This window comes from Oncorhynchus nerka, linkage group LG12 (assembly GCF_034236695.1).
Source record: "Oncorhynchus nerka isolate Pitt River linkage group LG12, Oner_Uvic_2.0, whole genome shotgun sequence".
Classification (NCBI taxonomy): Eukaryota; Metazoa; Chordata; class Actinopteri; order Salmoniformes; family Salmonidae; genus Oncorhynchus; species Oncorhynchus nerka.
This window is the reverse complement of record NC_088407.1, coordinates 26,860,536-26,880,692: the sequence shown is the minus strand read 5'-3', so window position 1 is coordinate 26,880,692 and position 20,157 is coordinate 26,860,536. Positions and strand designations below refer to the sequence as shown.

Here is a 20,157-nt window from a genome sequence, read left to right as displayed (position 1 = left end):
TTATTTTTCTATCCTGAGAAACTCCCCAGCCCTTAACAATTACAAGCATACCCATAACATGCAAACAGGAAGCATGTTTTGTAATATTTTTTAGTCTGTACAGGCTTCGTCTTTTCACTCTGTCAGTTAGGTTCGTTTTGTGGAGTAACTACAGTGTTGATCCATCCTCAGCTTTCTCATATCACAGCCATTAAACTCTGTTTAAAAATGTCACCATTGGCCTCATGGTGAAATGTCTGTGCGGTTTCCTTCCTCTCTGTCAAATCAAATTATTGAGCAATTTGAACATTTTCACAGCCTCTAAAAGTCGCTGCGACTCCACTGGTGAAGCAGTCATATAATTAAATCACATTTTATATGTCACATGCCCCGAATACAACAGGTGGTGAATTATTATTATGGTGAGATGCTTACTTACAAGCCCTTAACCAACAACGCAGTTAAGAAAATATTTACTAAAACAAGTTAAAAAAATTCAAGGAACACAAATAACAATAACGAGGCTATATACAGGGGGTACCAGTACAGAGTCAATGTGCGGGGGTACAGGTGGGTCAAGGTAATTTGTATATATAGGGAAGGGTAAAGATACTATGCATAGATAATAAACAGCGAGCAGCAGCAGTGTAAAAACAAAGGGGGGGGGGGGGGGGGTGTATCAATGCAAATACTCCGGATGGCCATTTGATTAATTGTTCAGCAGTCTTATAGGTTGGGGTAGAAGCTATTAAGAAGCCTTTTGGAACTAGAATTGGTGCTCCGGTACCGCTTTCCGTGTGGTAGCAGACAGCACAGTCTATGACATGGGTGACTGGAGTCTTTGACAATTTTCTGGGCCTTCCTCTGACACCGCCTAGTATATAGGTCCTGGATGGCAGAAAGCATTGCCCCAGTGATGTAATGGGCCATATGCACTAACATCTGTGTTGCTTTACCGTCAGATGCCGACCAGTTGCCATACCAGGCGGTGATGCAACCGGTCAGGATGCTCTCAATGGTGCAGCTGTAGAACTTCTTGAGGATCTGGAGACCCATGCCATATCTTTTCAGTCTCCTGAGGGGGAAAAGCCGTTGTAGTGTCCTCTTCAAGACTGTCTTGGTGTGTTTGGACCATGATAGCTTGTTGGGGATGTGGACACCAAGGAACTTAAACTCACGACCGCTCCACTACAGTCCTGTCGATGTGAATGGAGGCACGTTAGGCCCTCCTTTTCTTGTAGTCCACGGTTAGCCCCTTTGTCTTGCTCACATTGAGGTTGTTGTCCTGGCACCACACTGCCAGGTCTCTGACCTCCTCCCTGTCGGTGATCAGGCCTACCACTGGTGTGTCATCAGCAAACTTAATGATGGTGTTTGAGTCGTGCTTGGCCACGCAGTCGTGGGTAAACAGGGAGTACAGGATAGGACTAAGCATGCACCCCCTGAGGGGCCCCAGTGTTGAGGATCAGTGTGCTGCTTGCCTCGAAGCAAGCAAAAATATTTATTTAGCCCGTCTGGTAGGCTCGCATCACTGTGCAGCTCGCGGGTGGGTTTCCCTTTGTAGTCTGTCATAGATTGCAAGCCCTGACACATCCGACGAGCCTCCCAGCCAGTGTAGTAGCATTCCATCGTTGTCCTGTATTGATGTGTTGCCTGTTTGATGGTTCGTCTGAGGGCATAGCGGTATTTCTTATAAGTAGTATAATATTATTAGTGTCCCGCTCCTTGAAAGCGGCAGCTCTAGCCTTTAGCTCGGATGTTGCCTATAATCCATGGATTCTGTTTGGTAAATGTACCTACGGTCACTGTGGGGACGATGTCGTCGATGCATTTATTGATGAAGCAGGTGACTGAGGTGGTATACTCCTCAATGCTATTGGATGATACCTGGAACATATTCCAGTCTGTGCTAGAAAAACAGTCCTGTAGCATAGCATCAGCGTCATCTGGCTACGTATTGATTGAATCACTGGTATTTCTTTAGTTCTCTCTTGTACGCAGGAATCAGGATGATTGAATTATGGTCAGATTTGCCAAATGGAGGGTGAGGGAGAGCTTTGTACACATCTCCGTGTGTGGAGTAAAGGTGGTCTAGAATTTTTTACCCTCTGAATGCACGTGACCTGCTGGTAGAAATTTGGTAAAACAAATTTAAGTTTGCCTGTATTAAAGTCCCTGGTTACTAGGAACGCCACTTCTGGATGATCATTTTCTTGTTTGCTTAATTCACCTTTATTTAACCAGGTAGGCCAGTTGAGAACAAGTTCTTATTTACAACTGCGACCTGGCCAAGATAAAGAAAAACAGTTTGACAAAACAACAGAGTTACAAACAAATGTACAGTCAATAGCACAAGACAGAAATATATGTACAGTGTGTGCAAATGTAGAAGAGTAGGGAGCTAAGGCAATAAATAGGCCATGGATGCGAAATAATTCCAGTTTAGCATTAACACTGGAGTGATAGATGTGCAGATGATGATGTGCAAGTAGAGATACTAGGGTGCAAAAGAATAAGAGGACAAGTAACAATATGGGGATGAGGTAGTTAGCACACCTATTTACAGATTGGCTCAGTACAGGTGATCGGTGAACTGCTCGGACAGCTAATGCTTAAAGTTAGAGAGGGAGATCTAAGACTCCAGCGATATTTGCAATTCGCTCCAGTCATTGGCAGCAGAGAACTGGAAGGAAAGGCGGTGAAAGGAAGTGTTGGCTTTGGGGATGACCAGTAAAATATACCTGCTGGAGCGCATGCTACGGGTGGGTGTTGCTATGGTGACCAGTGAAATATATCTGCTGGAGCGTGTGCTACGGGTGGGTGTTGCTATGGTGACCAGTAAAATATATCTGCTGGAGCGCGTGCTACGGGTGGGTGTTGCTATGGTGACCAGTGAAATATATCTGCTGGAGCGCGTGCTACGGGTGGGTGTTGCTATGGTGACCAGTGAAATATATCTGCTGGAGCGTGTGCTACGGGTGGGTGTTGCTATGGTGACCAGTGATCTGAGATAAGGCGGTGCTTTACCTAGCATAGACTTAGATGGCCTGGTGCCAGTGGGTTTGGCGACGAATATGTAGTGAGGGCCAGCCAACGAGATCATACAGGTCGCAGTGGTGCGTAGTATATGGGGCTTTGGTGACAAAATGGATGGCACTGTGATAGACTAAATCCAATTTGCTGAGTAGAGTTTGAGGCTATTTTGTAAATGACATCGCCAAAGGATCGTAGGATAGTCAGTTTTACGATAATATTTTTGGCAGCATGAGTGAAGGAGGCTTTGTTGCGAAATATAAAGCGGATTATAGATTTAGTTTGTATTGGAGATGCTTAATGAGAGTCTGGAAGGAAAGTTTACAGTCTAAACAGACACCTAGGTATTTGTAGTTGTCCACATATTCTAGGTCAGAACCGTCCAGATTAGGGATGCTAGTCGGGCGGGAGGGTGCGGGCAGCAATCGGTTGAAGAGCATGCACTTAGTTTTACTTGCATTTAAAAGCAGTTGGAGGCCTCGGAAGGAGTGTTGTATGGCATTGAAGCTCGTCTGGAGGTTTGTTAGCTTATGGCCTTATACAGCTCATTGAGTGCAGTCTAAGTGCCAGCATCGGTTTGTGGTGGTAAATAGACGGCCATGAAAAATATAGATGAAAACTCTCTTGGTAGATAATGTAGACATTGCGTACCAGCTGTTATTGACAAATAGACACACACCACCACCCTCAACTTACCGGATGTAATTGTTCTGTCCTGCCGAATCACGGAAAACCCAGCCAACTGTATATTATCTGTGTCGTCGATCAGCCACGACTCTGTGAAACGTAAGATATTACAGTTTTTAATGTCCCGTTGGTAAGATTGTCTTAAATGGACGTCGTCCGGTTTATTCTCCAGTGATCTGCGTCCCCTGTATCTCTGTCTTTTCTGCATGCGAATGACGAGATTGAGTTTGGAAGCACAGCTGGACCTTTGTAGTGACTGGGGTGTATTGACCCAACATCCAAAGAGTAATTAATAACATCACCATGCTCAACGGGATGTTCAATCTCTGCTTTTTTATTTTTTTATCTACCAATAGGTGACCATCTTTGAAGAATTGGAAAACCTCCCTGGTCTTTGTGGTTGAATCTGTGTTTGAAATTCACTGCTTGACTGAGGGACCTTACAGATAATTGTATGTGTGGGGTACAGAGATGAGGTAGTGTTAGAATGATTAGAATATTACCCTTGGAGACCATAACTCTGAAACCTTATGATAGTATGAAATTGATTAGCATCATTAGACTATTTTAATGCTGTGTGTGATTTAGTCAGTAGAATTATATCTGAGAGTGTAGTTCGTAAGTCAGAATTAATGTTTGTTGACAATATATCTAGTGTCTTGATAAGATAACGGACTGTCTGAGCAAGATTCGGGGCTGCCCTTGGCTGGGGCACTGAGAACTTCCCAGGGTCTCGGCACTGAGAGCTTCCCAGGGTCTCTCCCTATGTCGGCTGTGTAGCAGGACAGTGTGGGCGTATGATAACTATTGTTTTGTGTGGAAGTATGTGTCACTATAAAATGAAGGTCTTTGTACTGTGCACGCCAGAACGTTCCCGTGAATAAACATTTGACTATTGTGGACTGGGCCTCTGTCTGTTTTCATTCCAACCAGTATCTTACAAATCCTGGTTGCAGACAGAGTCATTAAATTGAATTGGGGTATAAACATTGAGAACCTAATTCTCGTGACAGGTAATCAAAAATCATGTTAAACACTATTGCACACAGAATGAGTCCATGTAACTTATTATGTGACTTGTTAAGCACATTTGTACTCCTGAACTTACTTAGGCTTGACATAACAAAAGGGATTGAATAGTTATTGAATCAAGACATTAAAGCTTTTCATTAATTCATTATTTTGTTACAATTTTGAAAAACATAATTACACTTTGACATTAAGGGGTATTGTGTGTAGGCCAGTGGAGAAAAAAAATCTAAATTAGATCAATTTTAAATTCAGGCTGTAACACAACAAAATGTGGAAAAAGTCAAGGGGTGTGAATACTTTCTGAAGGCCCTGTATCTTCTCACTTTCTCATGCTCTTCTTAGTTCTTACTGTTTGTGTGTTTTTGTTCTACTTTATGTTATTTTCAACTAACATTGATAGTGATTACTGCATTGTTGGGTTTGGAGCTTGCAAGAAAGGCATTTCATTGTACTTGTACACATTAAAACTTATTAAAAACTTGATAAGCCAGACTTCGAGACATACCTAAAGACAAGAGTAGGCGCATAAACAATGACAATGACATAATATATTAGCAAGGAACAAGGAACAAATATGAAAAAGGAATAACAAGCTTTGACCTCCAAGTCTCAAGATGGGTGTGGGACAATGACCATTATAGAATTTATTTGACTAGCAAAGAACCCACAGAGACACATGTACCTTGTACCTGTTTAGGACAGAATTAGTAGCCCTACCTATTAGTGCAGTACAGAATCCAAACATCATCCTACCTCCCAATGTTCCTCTTTCTAACATAGTGGAACTGCACCAAGCATGTCCTGAAAGAGATTTTAAGAGGGGTGGAATAATGTTATTAATAATAGTCTTGTTCATTACTAGTCTTGTTCATTGGGCGGCAGGGTAGCCTAGTGGTTAGAGTGTTGGACTAGTAACTGGAAGGTGACAAGGTACAAATCTGTCGTTCTGCCCCTGAACAGGCAGTTAAGCCACTGTTCCTAGGCCGTCATTGAAAATAAGAATTTGTTCTTAACTGATTTGCCTAGTTAAATAACATTTTTTTTTTTTTTACATAGTTGACTTAGTGGTATGCAAATAGGACAACAATATAACTCACTTGATAAGTGACAGTTATAGGTTAGCCTACTGTATGACGGAGAAAAAAAACTTGAGAACAAAAACCCTCAGCTATAAAGTGTCAATCATCAACCCAACATAACATTTTAAGTTCAGAGGGTTCCGCAGCTGGACAAATACAGTTGAAGTGGGAAGTTTACATATACTTAGGTTGGAGTCATTAAAACTCGTTTTTCAACCACTCCACAAATTTCTTGTTAACAAACTATAGGATTGACAAGTCGGTTAGGACATCTACTTTGTACATGACACAAGTAGATTTTCCAACAATTGTTTACAGGCAGATTATTTCACTTACAATTCACTGGATCACAATTCCAGTGGGTCAGATGTTTACATACACTAAGTTGACTGTGACTTTAAACAGCTTGGACAATTCCAGAAAATGTCATGGCTTTAGAAGCTTCTGATAGGCTAATTCACATCATTTGAGTCAATTGGAGGTGTACCTGTGGATGTACTTCAAGGCCTACCTTCAAACTCAGTGTCTCTTTGCTTGACATCATGGGGAAATCAAAAGAAATCAGCCAAGACCGCAGAAAAAAATGTATAGACCTCCACAAGTCTGGTTCATCATTGGGATACATTTCCAAACGCCTGAAGGTACCACGTTCGTCTGTACAAACAATAGTATGCAAGCTTAAACACCATGGGACCACGCAGTCATCCTACCGCTCAGGAATGAGACACGTTCTGTCTCCTAGAGATGAACATACTTTGATGCGAAAAGTGCAAATCAATCCCAGAGTAACAGCAAAGGACCTTGTGAAGATGCTGGAGGAAACAGGTGCGAAAGTATCTATATCCACAGTAAAACGAGTCCTATATCAAATGTAACCTGGAAGGCTGCTCAGCAAAGAAGAAGCTACTGCTCCAAAACCACCATAAAAAAGCCAGACTACCGTTTGCAACTGCACATGGGGACAAAGATCGTACTTTTTTCAAATGTCCTCTGGTCTGATGAAACAAAAATAGAACGGTTTGGCCATAATGAGGAAGAAAATGGGGGAACACCATCCCAACCGTGATGCACAGGGGTGGCAGCATCATGTTGTGGGGGTGCTTTACTGAAGGAGGGAATGGTGCACTTCACAAAATAGATGGCATCATGAGGAAAGAAAATTACGTGGGTATATTGAAGCAACATCTCAAGACATCAGTCAGGAAGTTAAAGCTTAGTCGCAAATGGGTCTTCCAAATGGACAATGACCCCAAGCATACGTCCAAAGTTGTGGCCAAATTGGCTTAAGGACAACAAAGTCAAGGTATTGGAGTGGCAATTACAAAGCCCTGACTTCAATCCTATAGAAAATGTGTGGGCAGAACTGAAAAAGCGTGTGCAAGCAAGGAGGCCTACAAACCTGACTCAGTTACACCAGCTCTGTCAGGAGGAATGGGTAAAAATTCATCCAACTTATTTTGGGAACCTTGTAGAAGGATACTAGGATTACATGTCAGGAATGATGAAAAACTGAGTTTAAATATTTGCTGGTGTATGTAAACTTCCGACTTCGACTGCATGTCCTAAGGCTGTAATTCTATCGAACTTGCCATTAATAACATGTCTTTGTTGACAAATGACTGCCTGTTCACAAACACAGACTTTTTAATGTGACAATTGACGAGTTTTAGGGCTTCACTGTAACTACAGCTCAGGGTGTGTAATCAGGAAAATGTACTGACTCTAATCCTACATTCACACAGGAGAGGAGAACCTATTCTATTCTTGCATCCACACGGATGTTTTCTGTACTCCAGTGGAGGCTTCTGAGGGGAGGGCTCATAATGTCTGGAACGGGGTGAATGGAATGACATCAAACCACGTGTTTGATGTATTTTATACCATTCCATTTATTCCGCTCCAGCCATTACCACGAACCCATCCTCCCCAATTAAGGTGCCACCAACCTCCTGTGCTGTAGTCACTCCAGTAGACTAAGGGTGACTAATTCACTCTGGCTATCTACTTCAATTTCATTGCACTCTGGTTTGAGAGTGGCAGTGTACAGGATATTTTAGGAATTTACAAAACACCTTAAACTCGGTTGTTATGACAGGAGAAAGTAAACATCGGCCAAAAAACTGAATGAAATGGTTGACATAACACAGTCACCAATGCTAACATGAAAACAGCCTAACCAGCCAGGGTGCTAGGGTGAGTAAAATGGTCAGAGTGAGGTATTCTCTCATTTGTGTCTGGAAGTAGCTAGCAAGCTAGCCAACTTTAGCCAGTTAGCTTGGGTGCTGCAAATCAAATCAGATTGGTCACATACACGTGTTTAGCAGATGCTATTGCGGGTGTAGCGAAATGCTTGACTGCTGTTGTGAGGTCAGAACGCTTGGATCAACCCTACTCCTTGGCCAGTGTCCAGTGAATTTACAAACGAACAATCTGCCTAAAACTGAATTTACGAATGCACAATCTGAGAACAATGAATTTACGAACGACGAGAGCACGCTCTGAGCGCACTCGAACTCCAGAGTGAATTTATGAACACACCCTCAATACATTGCATTCGGAAAGTAATCAGACCCCTTGACTTTTTTCGTTTAGTTACAGACTTACTCTAAAAATAAATCGTTTTTTCCCCCTCGTCAATCGACACTCTGGTTAATAATAAAAAAAGCAATAGGTTTTTAAACAGTTTTGTTTTCTTTGGAATGACGCTACAAGCTTGGCACACCTGTATTTGGGGAGTTTCTCCCATTCAGGTTGGATGGGGAGTGTTGCCGCACAGCTATTTTCAGGTCTCTCCAGAGATGTTCGATTGGGTTCAAGTTCAGGCTCTGGCTGGGGCACTCAAGGACATTCAGGGACTTGTCCCAAAGCCACTCCTGCGTTGTCTTGGCAGTGTGCTTAAGGTCGTTGTCCTGTTGGACGGTGAACTTTCGCCCCAGTCCGAGGTCCTGAGCAGGTTTACATCAAGGATCTCTGTACTTTGTTCTGTTCAGCTTTCCCTCGATCCTGACTAGTCTCCCAGTTCCTGCCTCTGAAAAACATCCACACAGCATGATGCTTGCTTTACCGTAGGGATGGAGCTAGGTTTCCTCCGCTTGGCATTCAGGCCAAATAATTTTGTTTTGCATGGTCTGAGAGTCTTTAGGTGCCTTTTGGCAAACTCCAAGCAGGCTGTCATGTGCCTTTTACTGAGAAGTGGCTTCTGTCTGGCCACTCTACCATAGGGCCTGATTGGTGGAGTGCTGCAGAGATGGTTGTCCTTCTGGAAGGTTCTCCCATCTCCACAGAGGAGAGTGACCATCGGATTCTTGGTCACCACCCTGACCAAGGCCCTTCTTTCCCAATTGCTCAGTTTGGCCAGGGGGCCAGATCTAAGTAGAGTCTTGGTGGTTTCAAATGTCTACCATTTAAGAATGATGGAGGCCACTGTGTTCCTGGGGATCTTCAATGCCACAGAAATGTTTTGGTACCCTTCCCCAGATCTTTGCCTCGACACAATCCTGTCTCGGAGCTCTACAGACAATTCCTTCGACCTCATGGCTTGGTTTTTGCTCTGACATGCAATGTCAACTGTGGGACCTTATATAGACCAGTGTGTGCCTTTCCAAATCATGTCCAATCAAATGAATTTACCACAGGTGGACTCAAAGTTATAGAAACATCTCAAGGATGATCAATGGTAACAGGATGCACCTGAGCTCAATTTCAAGTCTCATAGCAAAGTTTCTGAATACTTGTATATTTATTTTTTATTTTTAATAAATGTGAAAACAAAACTGTTTTCGCTTTGACACTATGGGTTATTTTGTGTAGGTTGAGGAAAAATGTTTTATTTAATCCATTTTAGGCTGCAAGATAAGTGTGTAAGGTAAATGTGGAAAGTCAAGGGGTCTGAATACTTTCCGAAGGCACTGTAGAATATAATCTATTGTAATCCTGCATCCACTCAGAGGTTGTGTGTACTCACTCCAGTAGACTGAGGAAGTTGATGATGTCCAGGGGGTTGACCTTGTTCCAGTAGGCCAGCAGTGTGTCTAGAGACAGAGACACAACAGGAGAGAGATAGACACTGAGTCACCAAGCAGGCCAACAGGAAACAATACCCAGAAAATTACACAATGACCAGGCCAGTGCCATTTGGAATGTTACCCATGTCCGCTAAAACAACATAAATCAGAAATTCAGAAAGTCAATGAAAATGTGTAGATACATATTCTATTATTATGCCTGTATAATATAGGGAAAAAAACATATAATATAAAGTATTCATACAGTATCTAGGTATGTATCATAAAACCATTTTAGGTACAGATCTACACAGTACTAAAAGAAAGCCACCGTGTTGCTGTCCATAGAGATACATACATTACCATAGAATTACATATACAACTCAATAATAATTATTTAACAATAAATAATTTAATAGGATCTCTGGATAATCCTATCGTATAATACAGTGCTATAGGCGTATGTAATGTTGTGTTGGCTGACCTTCTGAGACGGTCCTGATGATGTGAAGAAAACACAGCAGCAGTCCTTTGATTTCATAGTGGCCCAGTCTGCCTATGGGAGGGAGAGTAGTACTGCTGCTCATAGTGGAGCCCCGCCGGTGAAGCTGGAGGACAATACACCACAGAGGAAGAAAACATGGTGTCAGAAACAGTGGCAGGGAGGGACACCACAGAGGAAGAAAACATGGCAGTATCAACCCTCCTCTCTCTTAAATACAATACTAAATGTAAACTTTCAACTAAAATCATACGTTACATTTCGAATACAAAATCTGACAATATCTGTCGGGGGAAAAAACATGAGATCAGGCTCTCTCTGTCTGTTTGTCTCACCTCAGTGGCCCTTCTGTGAAGCTGAGTGAAAAACACCACAGAGGAAGAAAAAACACAATTGAGAACAAGTGGCTTTAATTCATACCACAGAGTAAGAAATATAATCATTAGAAGCTGAGTGTGGCACTCAGTCATACCATGAGTAAGAAAAAGGATGATTGAAAGCAGATTGACATCTGCTCTTGTCTTATTACATGACTGGTTTTCTTCATCTGATCTCAATCCAACATGTTTCTAGAACGCTGGCAGAGTCAAGACACTGGATAGTATCTTTTTAACTATGTGAACCAACAGTTATAGTATATAACGGCCTTCAAGTGTTTGAGAAAGACCCAAGCGTCAATATGTGACTGGAAAAACAACAACAGAGATGAGGCTGCTGTCTCTCTGTGTCTCTCTCTCGGTCTGTCTGACCACAGAGTGAGAAAACATGGTATAAGAACCATGTTTATTTTTATAAAGAGCAGGATATGAAACATCAAATTCAATATTTGACTGTTGCTACGATGTTCCCTACTGAACAATGCCCAGGGCATTCTCTCTGGTTGTGTCCCATATGGCATCCTAGTCCCGTTATAGTGCACTACCCTATGGGCCCTGGTCAAAAGTAGTGCACCATATAGGGAATAGGGTGCCATTTAGGACACCACCTCTGTTTCTGTTTGATTTGTATTGGCCAATCCACAACCCTCCCTCTGTCTCGTACCTAAAAGCTGTCTGGAGTGCCAGGGTCTATGAACAGAGATCCTCTGGAGTCCTCCCTCCTCACCGGGTGGCCATTCTCATTTCCTAGACCTGGGGAGAACAAAGAAACATGTTGACATAGCTTCTCAAATACATTTTGTGGGCGGTAGGTAGCCCAGAGGTTATAGAGGTGGACTGGTTAGAAAGGTTGCTGGTTCAAGCCCCAGGCCATGTGATACAGAAGAAGTGGAGATTGAATGGGCCTCTTGTGTCATTACTAACACTACCATTGTGCCCTCGAGCAAGCCATTTAACAGCAAAAATATAGGCGCTGCACTGTGGTTGACCCTGTGCTTCTTGATGTGTGTGGCACCTTAATTGGGGAGGACGGGTTGGATGGAATTGTATGAAACAGATGGTTTCAAGAGATCCTCTGGTTTCCATGTATTTAATACTGTTCCATTTACTTACTCCATTCCACACGTCCTCCCCTCACCAGCCTCCTGTGGTGTGTGGATTTGGGGAAAAAAGCAGAGGGAGAATTTCTGTTCTAACCAAATGGACAATAATGTATTATTGCTCTGATGTTTTGGTTCAAAAACATCAGAGCAACATTTTGATGGGACATGATGCCGTTCTAATGGGTCTGCTCACCTGCTCTACCGTACAGCCAAACACACAGCGATGAGGGGTTAACACATTGAGGACAGATGTCCCACTGAACGTGGTCTTTATCGACGGCCGTGCTGGTCCTGCGGCTGTCCATCGAGCTGGTTGATCTCAAGTCATCTCTGGAACCCTGCAAAAGCAAGGGACAACCATAGGGTTGGGATCAATTTCATTTCAGTAAATTCAGGAAACTAACTGAAATACCAATTAACATTTTCAGTTAAAACTCCAAAACGTCAATATATGATTGATATATCATGAGACTAGCTAGAGTAAGTCAGGACCCCCAGGGGTGGAGGGACTTACGGTGAAGCCCAGGCCAGGGCTGGTGGTGTGTCGCTGGGCAGACAGCTGCTTGAGGTTCTGGTAGAGCAGCTCAAGCAGTGGAAGGTACAGCAGACAGATCCGGGCCTGCTGGCTCTGACATGCAGAAGGGGGGATGAATAGAGTAACATCAAGTTATTATAATTTGACAGGTTTTCCAACAATCTCAAGTTATAGCTGTCATTAATTGTATAAATCCCATGGGTTCTGCAGAGGCCATATACCCGCACGGCCAATTCAGACGTCGGATAAACACTGTAGCTAACCACCTTTGTCGTAATGATGCCTAAGCTAAGGAGCTAACTACAAAATAAGTGGCAATGTGCTTGACTAACACATGAACTGTGCAACTTAGTAGGGCGTTGTAGATTCCAACAGGCCAATGTACATGATCAAAGTGATTGATAGGTGGTATTCAGCAGTGATAAAAGTATGCATTATTTACTTTGAAGAACTACAAAATAGTGTTTTTGTCAGACAGCATAGGCAGCAGCTCTATAGAGATGAGACAATGACTTGGAATGAAATAATAAAGTCATCAATAAAACAAATGTAATATACACAACAACTGAAGTATTTTATTAAAGTAAAGTAAAGTGAATAAATGATGGTTAGTAAGTGATAAGCAGTAATGGACAGTCACTACCATCATGGGACTTTTATTCATTGTTTTATTCTGTGCTGTTACAGCCTTCAACCCAAATAATCTAAACCGAAATCGAAAACGGTGATTGTTTTTTAATAATCTAACCGAAATCGAACTGACCTCAATAAGCACGAATCGCTCAGCACTACACATAACATACTGGTCAACACTACCATCTGACACTATCACAGCCCATGTCAACCAAAACGCATCTACTGTACGATGAGAGGAACACTATTCGAAAGCTGGCTTTTATCGCAAACGCAATGCTTGGCTATTTGCATCTACAAGGCTGATACAGTATGGATTTGCATAACAGACTACTTTCTTATCTTGATTCAGGAGAGACAGTGAACACTCCTCACTCCAGGAGCTACAGAGCCTTGCGAAAGTATTCGCCCCCCTTGAACTTTGCGACCTTTTGCCACAATTCAGGCTTCAAACATAAAGATATAAAACTATTTTTTTGTGAAGAATCAACAACAAGTGGGACACAATCATGAAGTGGAACTGAAAAATTGGGCGTGTAAAATTATTCAGCCCCCTTAAGTTAATAATTTGTAGCGCCACCTTTTGCTGCGATTATAGCTGTAAGTCGCTTGGGGTTTGTCTCTATCAGTTTTGCACATCGAGAGACTGACATTTTTTCCCATTCCTCCTTGCAAAACAGCTCGAGCTCAGTGAGGTTGGATGGAGAGCATTTGTGAACAGCAGTTTTCAGTTCTTTCCACAGATTCTCGATCGGATTCAGGTCTGGACTTTGACTTGGCCATTCTAACACCTGGATATGTTTATTTTTGAACCATTCAATTGTAGATTTTGCTTTATGTTTTGGATCATTGTCTTGTTGGAAGATAAATCTCCGTCCCAGTCTCAGGTCTTTTGCAGACTCCATCAGGTTTTCTTCCAGAATGGTCCTGTATTTGGCTCCATCCATCTTCCCATCAATTTTAACCAACTTCCCTGTCCCTGCTGAAGAAAAGCAGGCCCAAACCATGATGCTGCCACCACCATGTTTGACAGTGGGGATGGTGTGTTCAGGGTGATGGGCTGTGTTGCTTTTACGCCAAACATAACGTTTTGCATTGTTGCCAAAAAGTTCAATTTTGGTTTCATCTGACCAGAGCACCTTCTTCCACATGTTTGGTGTGTCTCCCAGGTGGCTTGTGGCAAACTTTAAACGACACTTTTTATGGATATCTTTAAGAAATGGCTTTCTTCTTGCCACTCTTCCATAAAGGCCAGATTTGTGCAATATACGACTGATTGTTGTCCTATGGACAGAGTCTCCCACCTCAGCTGTAGATCTCTGCAGTTCATCCAGAGTGATCATGGGCCTCTTGGCTGCATCTCTGATCAGTCTTCTCCTTGTATGAGCTGAAAGTTTAGAGGGACGGCCAGGTCTTGGTAGATTTGCAGTGCTCTGATACTCCTTCCATTTCAATATTATCGCTTGCACAGTGCTCCTTGGGATGTTTAAAGCTTGGGAAATCTTTTTGTATCCAAATCCGGCTTTAAACTTCTTCACAACAGTATCTCGGACCTGCCTGGTGTGTTCCTTGTTCTTCATGATGCTCCCTGCGCTTTTAACAGACCTCTGAGACTATCACAGTGCAGGTGCATTTATACGGAGACTTGATTACACACAGGTGGATTGTATTTATCATCATTAGTCATTTAGGTCAACATTGGATCATTCAGAGATCCTCACTGAACTTCTGGAGAGAGTTTCCTGCACTGAAAGTAAAGGGGCTGAAAAATTTTGCACGCCCAATTTTTCAGTTTTTGATTTGTTAAAAACGTTTGAAATATCCAATAAATGTCGTTCCACTTCATGATTGTGTCCCACTTGTTGTTGATTCTTCACAAAAAAAATACAGTTTTATATCTTTATGTTTGAAGCCTGAAATGTGGCAAAAGGTCGCAAAGTTCAAGGGGGCCGAATACTTTCGCAAGGCACTGTAACTACAAAATAATAGTGGCATAACTACAAAATAATAGTGTCATAACTACAAAATAATAGTGTCATAACTACAAAATAATAGTGGCATAACTACAAAATAATAGTGGCAATGTGCTTGACTAACACATGCAATTGAGGAAAATGTATTTGGAAAACAGTTCATCCTCCTTTTTTTCTATGCCCTTTTCCCTTCTACATCAGTGTATTAATGGACGACGAGCTACCATCCAGCTCGAGGGAGGAAAATAGTACGACTACAGGGGGGGGCAGGCTGGAGCGGAAAGCTAGAGATATTTCTCCTTGCCCAAGTTGTTTTATTGGCTCAGCTCCAACTTCAGATGGATGAGTCAAAAACCACAATGTGCCAAATAGAATCCTACTGTTGCGTAAATTGGGTTGTTTTTCGTACAGGCGTGTTTTGACGTCAAATTGCATGTATGGTACGCAAAATGCGTGCAGGTTGGCAGGTCTGCTGTCACCCCCTCACCTCATTCTGGGTGTAACAGTCATCCATGGCGTGTTTGATAAGCAGGTTCTTCAGCACGGCCACTGCTAGCTGTCTGACCTCTGGTGACCCCTGCAGGGCCTCGGCCACCTCCCTCAGCAGCAGACCCACCAGGAAGTGTTTCTTACAGTACTCCTCCGTCAGCGCAGACTCCAGGCTATGGTCAACATGGTTAGGTCATGTCCTTAATCACAGCCTATTTCCTGGCCAAAAGCAGTGCACTACAGTGAGCTCCAAAAGTATTGGGATAGTGACACATTTTTTGTTGTTTTGGCTCAGTACTCCAGAACTTTGGATTTTATACAATGACTTAAGTTGACAGTCTGCACTTCAACTTTATATTTAAAGCGCAGACTTTCATCCATATCCATGAACTGTTTAGAAATTACAGCACATTTTGTACACAGTCCCCCCATTTTAGGGAACCAAAAATATTGGAACAAATTCACTTACATGTGTATTAAAGTAGTAAAGCTTGTAGTATTTGGTCCAATATTCATAGCACGCAATGATTACATCAAGCTTGTGCTTCTAGAAACTAGTTGGATTTTGTTTGTTTTGGTTGTGTTTCACATTATTTTGTAGAAAATAAAGTAGTGTGTCATTTTGGAGCAATTTTTTATTGTAAATAAGACACATCTACATTATTGTGGATGCTACCACGATTTCAGATAATCCTGAATAAATTGTCAATAATGATGAGTGAGAAACTTAGAGGCAGAAATATCATACCCCCCAAAGATAACCTCCCCTGTTATTGAAATGATGAGGTTAGAATGTCTTGGGGGAATGATCTCAAATCAAATCAAATGTTATTTGTCACATACACATGGTTCGCAGATGTTAATGCGAGTGTAGCGAAATGCTTGTGCTTCTAGTTCCGACAATGCAGTAATAACCAACAAGTAATCTAGCTAATCTATGTGCGTCTGTAACTTTCTCATTCATCATTATTCACGATTCATTCAGGACTATCTGTAATCATGGTAGAATACACATGAATGCAGAAGTGTTCAGAAACATATTCTATTCTTATTTACACAAACAAATTACCCCAAAATGACACCATACATTCTTTGCCATTCATTTCTATTGACCACAAAATAATCCGAAACACAACCAAAACAAACAGTAAATGCATCCAACTAATTTGTAGATTCACAAGCTTGATGTAGCCACTGCGTGCTATGAATATGTGACCAAGCACTACACTTTTGACTACTTTAATAAACATAAGTGAATTTGTCCCCATACTTTTAGTCCGCTAAAATGGGGGGGCATGTATAAAAAGAGCTGTGATTTCTAAACTGTTCACCTGATATGGATGAAAATGCCCTCAAATTAAAGCTGACATTCTGCACTTTAACCTCATAGTAATTGTATAATTTCAAATCCGAAGTACAGAGCCAAATCAAAAAAATATGTCACCGTCCCAATACCCAACGTGATGCACTACATAGGAAATACACACGGGTACTAGCAACAGGTGCAGTCTGCCCTGCTTTAATATATAGGGGTGCATCTATGATTTCAATCAACCAATCTCTTTAACATGGGACTGAATGGTAGCATTCAAGTGACATGGTAGATATCCTGTTTCACTCATGGAATGACATGCATGACAAATTACAGGGAGAAATGCGACAACATCACATGTTGAACACATTGACTCTGCAACATTGGCTCCAATGCAAAACACCACCACCTTCTATCCAGGGAAATCAGAGAAAGGGATTATGTTCACAAATCTGAAACAACACCACCTTCTAACCAGGGAAACACCACCACCTTCTAACCAGGGAAACACCACCACCTTCTAACCAGGGAAACACCACCACCTTCTAACCAGGGAAATCAGAGAAACACCTATGAGACCATGAACACTTTCTACATGTAATTGTATAATATGTTTTGATGTACAGTACTAGTCAAAAGTTTGGACACACCTACTCATTCAAGGGTTTTTCTTTATTTTGACTATTTTCTACATTGTAGAATAATAGTGAATAAATCAAAACTATGAAATAACACATATGGTATCATGTAGTAAAATATATTTGATATTTGATATTCTTAAAAGTAGCCACCCTTTGCCTTGATGACAGCTTTGCACACTCTTGGCATTATTTCAACCAGCTTCATGAGGTAGTCAAATGGAATGCATTTAACAGGTGTGCCTTGTTAAGAGTTAATTTGTGGAATATCATTCCTTCTTAATGCGTTTGAGCCAATCAGTTGTGTTGTGACAAGGTAGGGGTGGTATATAGAAGATGGTCTTTTACCAAATAGGGCTAAGTCCATATCATGTCAAGAACAGCTCAAATAAGCAAAGATACATTTGATACTGTTAACCATGAGATTCTCATCACAAAATTGTCCAAGTTCAACTTTTCCCCCGATGCCTTGAGATGGATGAAATCATACCTTGAAGGCAGAACTCAGTGTGTCAGAGTGAGCAATGAGCTGTCGCTCACTCTTAGCTATGATGTGGGCGTGCCCCAAGGGTCAATACTGGGGCCCCTCCTGTTCAGCCTGTACATGAATGATCTGCCTTCTGTCTGTACTGGGTCTGAAGTTCAAATGTATGCAGATGATACAGTGATATATGTGCATGGAAAGAGCAAACAACAAGCTGCACAAGAACGCACTACTGTAATGGTCCAGGTTACAAAGTGGCTCAGTGACTTGTGTTTGCATCTCAATGTGAAAAAAACTGTTTGCATGTTCTTCACAAAGAGGGCAACAGATGCTACTGAGCCAGGGGAGAAGCTCCAGGTGGTATCTGATTTTAAGTACCTTGGCATCATACTTGATTCCAACCTCCCTTTTAAAAAGCATGTGAAAAAACAAATTCAAATAACCAAATTCAACCTAGCTAATTTCCATTTATACGAAATTGTTTGACTACAGAGGTAGCAAAACTGTACTTCAAATCTATGATACTCCCTCACTTAACATACTGCTTGACTAGTTGGGCCCAAACTTGCTGTACAACATTAAAACCTATTGAGTCTGTCTACAAACAGGCTCTCAAAGTGCTTGATAGGAAGCCCAATAGCCATCATCACTGTTACATCCTCAGAAAGCATAGGCTCCTGAGTTGGGAAAATGTTGTGCAATTGTCACGCCTTGGTCTTAGTATTTTGTGTTTTCTTTAGTTATTTGGTCAGGCCAGGTTGTGACATGGGTTTATTGTGTTGTCATATTTGGGTTTTTAGTAGGCATTGGGATTGCGGCTGAGTAGGGGTGTAGCATAGGCTTGGCTGCCTGAGGCGGTTCTCAATCAGAGTCAGGTGATTCTCGTTGTCTCTGATTGGGAACCATATTTAGGTAGCCTGGGTTTCACTGTGTGTTTGTGGGTGATTGTTCCTGTCTTTGTGTTAGTGTTCACTAGATAGGCTGTATAGGTTTTCGCGTTTCGTTTGTTGTTTTGTAATTAGTTGTTATTTCATGTATCGTTCATTTTGCATTAACCTCTTAAGTCGACCCTCTACTTTTTTGAACATTCTGTTAAAAATCGCGCAACATTTCAGCGCCCTGCTACTCATGCCAGGAATATAGTATATGCATTTGCTTAGTCTGTGTGGATAGAAAACACTCAGACGTTTAAAAAACTGGTTAAATCACTGCTGTGGCTTTACCAGAACGGCATTTACATCGAAAAGCACAGGAAAAACTGATCACTGAAAATGGGAAAATATATCCATGCGCTACTTGAACCCATTGATAAAGGTGAACCACAATTAATTGACTGAGGTTGCAGTACCTACAGCTTCCACAGGGTGTCTAGAGTCTTGTCATTTCCCTTCGAGTTTTTTCTTGGTCAGACACATGCAGGGCACCGTATCTCCTCTGGTCTAGGACCGGATATTTTCGTTGAGTTTCTAGCCGGACATTTTTCCAGACGGACAGCTAATGATCTTTACATCGCCTCCTGATGAATTTTATCGCTTATTAACGTTTACTAATACCTAAAGTTGCATTACAAACGTATTTCGAAGTGTTTTGTGAAAGTTTATCGTCGACTTTTTGAATTTTAAAAAATGACGTTACGTTTTGAAACAATGTTTTTTTCGTTTATCACACAGTCTACATATAACGATATCTAGGCTTTATATGGACCGATTTAATCGAAATAAAGACCCAAATAGTGTTTATGGGACATCTAGGAGTGCCAACAAAGAAGATGGTGAAAGGTAATGAATGTTTTCTATTTTATTGTGCGGTTTGTGTAACGCCGAAATGCTAATTATTTTGTTTACGTCCCCTGTGGGTCTTTTGGGGTGTTGCATGCTATCAGATAATAGCTTCTCATGCTTTCGCCGAAAAGCATTTTAAAAATCTGACTTGTTGCCTGGATTCACAACGAGTGTAGCTTTAATTCGATACCCTGCATGTGTATTTTAATGAACTTTTGAGTTTGAACTAATACTATTAGCATTTAGCGTAGCGCATTTGCATTTCCAGAGCTCTAGTTGGGACGCAAGCGTCCCGTGTAGAAGCAACAGGTTAAAGAACATGAGTAACCACCACGCTGCATTTTGGTCTGACTCTCTTTCAACAGACGAACGCCGTTACAGAATCACCCACCACACCCGGACCGAGCAGCGTGGTAACAGGCAACAGCGACAGAAGAGGCAGCGAAAGGAGGAACGGACATGGGAGGATGAATTGTTCGGAGAAGGACCCTGGGATCAGCCTGGAGAATATCGCCG

General features: G+C 41.8%; 1 pseudogene; it reads right to left on the bottom strand.

The window, feature by feature from the left end:
* The window catches only part of LOC115139074 (dedicator of cytokinesis protein 11-like), a 101,411-nt pseudogene that overhangs the window by 39,532 nt on the left and 41,722 nt on the right, over nucleotides 1-20,157 (bottom strand).